This window comes from Triplophysa dalaica, chromosome 17, assembly GCF_015846415.1.
Source record: "Triplophysa dalaica isolate WHDGS20190420 chromosome 17, ASM1584641v1, whole genome shotgun sequence".
NCBI classification, from domain to species: Eukaryota; Metazoa; Chordata; class Actinopteri; order Cypriniformes; family Nemacheilidae; genus Triplophysa; species Triplophysa dalaica.
In genome coordinates, this window is record NC_079558.1 from 6,388,151 (window position 1) to 6,394,150 (window position 6,000).

The 6,000-nt window shown below is 36.6% G+C and overlaps 1 protein-coding gene across 1 annotated transcript in view; it reads right to left on the minus strand.

The window, feature by feature from the left end:
• Nucleotides 1–135, minus strand: part of skap1 (src kinase associated phosphoprotein 1) — a 28,270-nt gene extending 28,135 nt beyond the window's left edge. The window contains exon 1 of the mRNA XM_056771960.1: nt 37–135. The gene's annotated coding sequence lies outside the window, so the exon portion shown is untranslated. The remainder of the gene's footprint in view (nt 1–36) is intronic.
• Between the last annotated feature and the right edge of the window lie 5,865 nt (nt 136–6,000).

Here is a 6,000-nt window from a genome sequence, read left to right on the forward strand (position 1 = left end):
CATCACATCGCAACAAATGACAAAGGAGACTCTCACATCTGTAGCATCAACGGTCTAATGTGTAAGTAGTACCCACAACAATCTCTTCACTTTGAAAGAATCAAGAAGATAAGGTCGCAATAGGCCCATGATTCGTCGAGTCACGTGATTCTACATTAGTATTGAAGTGCAGCGTGTTACCGAGATGCTACACAACGCTGTTTACGTTGTACAGTTATGAACCAGTGTGAGGTTATCATAGCCAAACTGTCATAGACTACACTTCTCTGTGATTCATTTGTATCATTTGGCAAAAACATTTCACAATTGTTTTCAGAATTGTGAATCGGCCCTTCGATCCAATAGATGTGAATGACTGAAGGTTTAAGTCACACAGGGAATCTAATCTTCTGTTGTTGAAGTTATTACATTAATTACTACATTTAATCAGACCAAGAACCGTTTGTTTTGATTATACAGATTGATTATGAAATTGTAGCGCTGTCACTAATCTGTTCACATTAAGTAGGATATATTTTACCTTGAAGATTATACGTGGCCAACATAAACCGTGCATTGGACTCCAAATTCAGTAAGGTGTAATACTAGATTTTTACTTTTTTTGAAGAAAATGTGAAAGCTGCTTGTCCTAACATTAACCAGGGTAGTTTGTCCGTATGCCTATAGTATTTTTAATGAAACTGTGGTAATACAAATAGTAATAAATCTGTTCAAAATATTAAAATGGGAAGTGGTTTGATGAACAGTCAATATTTGCGTTGTCATCTTGTCAGTGGTTTCCAGTGTATTGTTATGTAGTTTCTACAGTGTTCTGTATGATTTATAGTGCATTTCTGTGGGGTTTTAGGAGGTTGCTTGGGTGTAGCTAGAGGATACCTTAGCAAACACCACTATTAGTATTTTTTGATATTTCCAAGACAAGGGATGATGGTTTTTATTATGGAGATTTTTACATTAAATTAATTTATTCATTTTCCATTCGTTTTTCCCCTCCTTCATTTATTCATGAGGGAATCATTCTAATTATTTGACGCATATTACTGAAATAATTGTAGTGAATCTTGTAGTCTCTGTGACAGCCTAAGAGTCTGTAAACACCAAACAAAATTGTGTTCATGGCCCATGATCACCTTATTTATTAACTCAAAATGCTTTGAGGCACATACTTTATTTGATATAGGACAGCCTTTGTATGAGAAGCAGGGAACAGAGAACATTGTTTTTTTATTGTGAGAACTATACTTTTTTACAGTTGTTTTGACAACTGAAACCTACATTTTTATCTTATTTCCTCGAGTATTTTGTTCACAGTTCCCATGGTGTGTTATTAAAATCAACATTTGTTTAAATAAGCATTTCGTTTTTGTTCGTTACTGTGCATGTTCAATCTTTTAATTGATATTTATTTCGTTTTAAATTCCCTATTTGTCTGTTTTTTGTGTTATTTCTTTTTACACACTAAGTAAACTTTATAGATAACATATAAACATTACCAGGGATAAAATTGTTCAATGTGGTGGAAATGACACCAAAATAATTTCAAAAAAATATTTAAATAGGCCTACTGGAATATGTTTTTTTCTTGTGTATAGATTTTCATAGATTTAAATGTGATTTATATTTGATGTTGCGAATATTTACAGTTTAATATTAATTCTTAATAGGTGAAACATGTAATTGAGACAACAGATGAATTAGCATTAAGAAATAAATAAAAATCAATTCAAAGGTGTATTAGGACCAATGATTACCAAAAAAAATGGTAAATAAATGTAGATTTTAATAACAAACCCTGGTACATAAAAGTGCCAAGCAATCGCAAAAGAGATTATTAATGTATTATTTTACAGGCATGCCCTACAAAAAAGTAGGACAACGTACTGTGATACTCTACAGTCAACCCATTGCGAAACGTGTAACTTAATTTTAGATGCGTTCTGTTATTTATCTGCGCGTGGGTTAGATGTAAGGTGTTTTCCGCAGGTACTGGGTGGAGGAAGATCTTGAAAGAAAAACATCTGAATGGAAAAGGGGGAGTAGAATTCCAAGGAGAGGACATGACCGAATGACCCCTGCGTCACTGTCCCTGCAGCTATTGGCCCCTTGTGAAGGTAGATAGAGGAATGAGCGTGGCCCTCAACTCCAGCATGAGCTCTGCCTCCTGCCTGCTGGGCACAGCCATATGAAAGGATCTTGCCTTTGTAATCCGCCCAGGATTACACCTCCCAACAATGCACAGCTGAAAGGGCGACAAAGACCCAGTATCAAACACCGGCCCGGGCTGATGAGAGGAACCTGCTATGATCTCCTACCACCAACACTGCCATCAGCACCTCTCATCTCCCCAAGAGAGCTCCTTTAGCATTCGCCCTCTCCTTTCTTCTGTCCCCTTATCTGTGAACACTGGCTTTTTATCTCTGCATTCCTTTTCATTTGCGTTTCACTTGGGGGAGGGGCAGAACTCTGTCATCTGAGAGACCCCCCCCAGCCCGCCCGCCCAACCTGACAAAAATCACACTCCAACACGGTCACACACCCCGTGAGAGACCAGGGGTCAATGTAAAGACACTGAAACAGTTTTGGAGTTTAGCGTATTCCATTATGAGATTAAATTACTATATCAACCAGTTTATGATGCTTTTGCTGTTAAACGGTCTAAAACACTTTGGCCTTTGACAAGCCTCTGGCTCATTTCTGTTTCTGATTTGACCACATGATCTCAGATCAGCTACTTGCAGCTAATTAACATCCGCACACATGCATGAGACACTTTAGGCACATACAAGCAGCACTTAGAAGATGTTTGTGTGGATGCTTAGGACCTGTGTGGTAAATATTTGCAAAGGGGGAAAAGTATTATAGATGCTTATAGGGATTGTCAATGTATGTTGTCACCCACATATGTGAATTTAATTTTAATTTAAGTTTTTTATTCTAGTTAGTTTTTCTACTAACATTTTTGGTTCCTGAATGCAAAGCTTTCCTAAGATCGAAATAGCCCGGAATCACTTTATTGTATAAATTGTTTGATAAATGCAGAAAAAGCTTCATTTGTATGTCGTGCATGCACAGTTATTTTCTATTTACATATTCAGAAAAGGTTTTTTTTTTGGAATACAAATTATGGACTGAATACAAAAACTATTAGAGACAAAATATGTACAAAATGCACATACAGCCCTGGAAAAGGTTATTTTCAGTTTTTCTAAATGTATGTTTTACAGGTAGGTGTTGGGGTATAATGATCATTTTTGTTTTAATCTATTAACCGCTGAGAATATCTCTTCGAAATTTCAAATAAAAATAAGTGTTTATTTGCAGAAAATGAAAACAGATTTTTTCAGACCTCAGATACTGCAAAGAAAACAAGTTCATATTCTCTTGTGTGTCAGGTGTGTTTGGGAAAAGTAAAAAAAATGTAATTTGTACAATAACCTTGATTTTTATCACAGTTTTCATGTTTCCAACATTGCTGTTGGAGTATTGTATGTCACTCGTGAGGTTTCATTTTGTTGAAATTCAACAGACACTGTAGTGAAATGGCCACAATACAACTAAATGCTTATTTCATAAAAATGTGGTATCTTAATTTTTTCTGCATGTGTATTTACAGATGCTATGAACAACTTTATAGAGGGTAGGGATTGTTTCAGATATAAGAGATATGAATATGTTAAAGAAATATACATGTGATATCCATGATGCCATAAATGAAAAATACTTTAGTTATATCACTGTATTCGTTTGTATCTGTTTTAACTTATTGCATATGCTGTAAGCTTCTATGCAACTGATGTGTGTAAATGCAAATATGCATTAAATAATATTATTAATAAAATCTCACACATCTTTGCTTTCGCAGACTTCATTGGGTCGTACCTCATATTCTGCTGGTTAGAATATAAAGCCTTTGGGATTCAGAGCCGGGGCGGTGTGTTGTATCAGTATCCACTAATATTCAGCCTTCACCGCCTTCTAAAAGAGACCAGGGAGGGAGTCCGTGAGATCAACGATCTGTCCCTGATAAAATGATCTGTCAGCTTTCATTTGTCTCCCTCTGGCGCACACGACTTTCCTCTCGAACTCACGTGACTGACGGAGCACCACACTTTGCCAGGCTTGAAAATCCAAAGAGCACATGCAGGAAATTCCTCAATTCAAATATGACGTCTGTAATGTTTATTTTCCATAGGCAACTGCAAAACCCGTTCTGAGCAAAAGTGATAACTTCACTCAATCAGTGCTATGCTATAAAAGTGTTTCACACTGAGCTAGGCCAATATCTGTTTGCTGCGAATTGACAATATCCCAACCCTTGTGTATGGTCTTGGAGGCAAAACCAGGAACCTTGTTCCTCTCAGTTACTTTGCTTATAAAGTATTGCGCTGATTGAATCGCCTCGTGAGGACGTAGATACAGTTGAGTCAGAGGGGGATGGTTGTGTGGGTCAGTATGTGGAGAGCGAAAGAGGAAATCTTCCTGTTCTTCCTGTTTGCACCGAATGGAGGAGGGCGCATGTGGCCAGTGTCTTTGCTGTTGACTGTATGTCTGTGAAAGGCAAGACACATATAATGACCCTCTGACCCCATGAATAGTGTATACAGTATTCTTTTTATCTCTTTGAGGTCACGCATCCCAGCGGAGTGACATGCTTCAGAGGGACTTGAACAAGACTCAGGAAGTCAAGCCAGGCATTTGATTTGTAAAAGACCCTCTGACAAGCACACCCAGCAGGGAGAGCATATACACTGCATGCTTTAGATCTCCTCAACATCACCTTAAAAGTGACCTGACAGCAAAGGCGGTGTACCTGTCAATATGATTTTATTCAAGGCGTTGAATATTTAACGCAAATTTTCGCTGTTTTTAGAGGGCTGATGTATTCTCCTTGTTAAGATGGAATACATAAAATACCAGATCCTAGATATTCATACATGTAAGTTTCAGTTGCTAGTCAAATCCAGGATAGAATTTATCTGATTTTACTGTTTTAAAATCACATTAACAAACAATGTTATTAATTATTGTTATATAATTTATTAGTATGTATAATGTTTGCCTTATGCTAATTTTAAAAGGTCACTACACTATTCACCAAATTAGCTTTAAATGAGTGTCGCTGACTGCTGCAGGCGCTTTTCCAGACACATTTATATCTTTCTGTCTTTCCTGATTAAGCCACTTCTTACCTAGATCAGTGTTTAAAGATTTTTGCTATTTTTGTCTTCCCCTAACTCTCCAGTATCTGGTCTGCTCTTCTTGTCCCACATTCTACTGTGAAGGCTTTTATGCAAGCTGACAACCTGGTGAAAAACAGCCCCCTCCTCCTCCAGGCTAGCTGAACATCTGTCTCTGCAGCACTATGGCTGTTCCACTGATGCCCACAGATGGGAGACCCAGTAGGAAACCTAAGGTACACAACTCAAAAGGGCCTACGACAAACATTATGTTTCTAATGAACATTCGATTACATTCTAAAAACATTACATTGTAACTTTTCCTTGACCCACAAATTCGATTGTATGGATATTTTTCCAATCAGTTTTTCGTCCTTGAGATCACATAATACCATATCAATGCATTATCATAAAAATGGCAAAACAAAGGTGTTTTGGTAATACGTTACAGTAAGGTTGTGTTTGTTAACATAAATGTGGTACCCAACAATAGTTTTTGAGCATTTATTAGTCTTTTTTAATCTTAGTCAATGCCAATAATATTTTTTGTGTTAGTTCATTGTGCATTGATTTATGTTTACATAACTTTTATTTTAAAAACATAAATGTTGCATTATTAACATAAATTAAGATCAATAAATGCTGTAGAATTATTTTTACTTCATGTTAACTAGTCCACTAACTAATGTTACCAAATACAACCTTGAGGTAAGGTGCAACTGACGATTTTTCTGGCCATTTGAATCGGATTGACATCGGTTTGGCAGATTTAGGTAACGAAATGCTAAATTGTTTCAAACCATGGTTGAGTAAAATATGGACA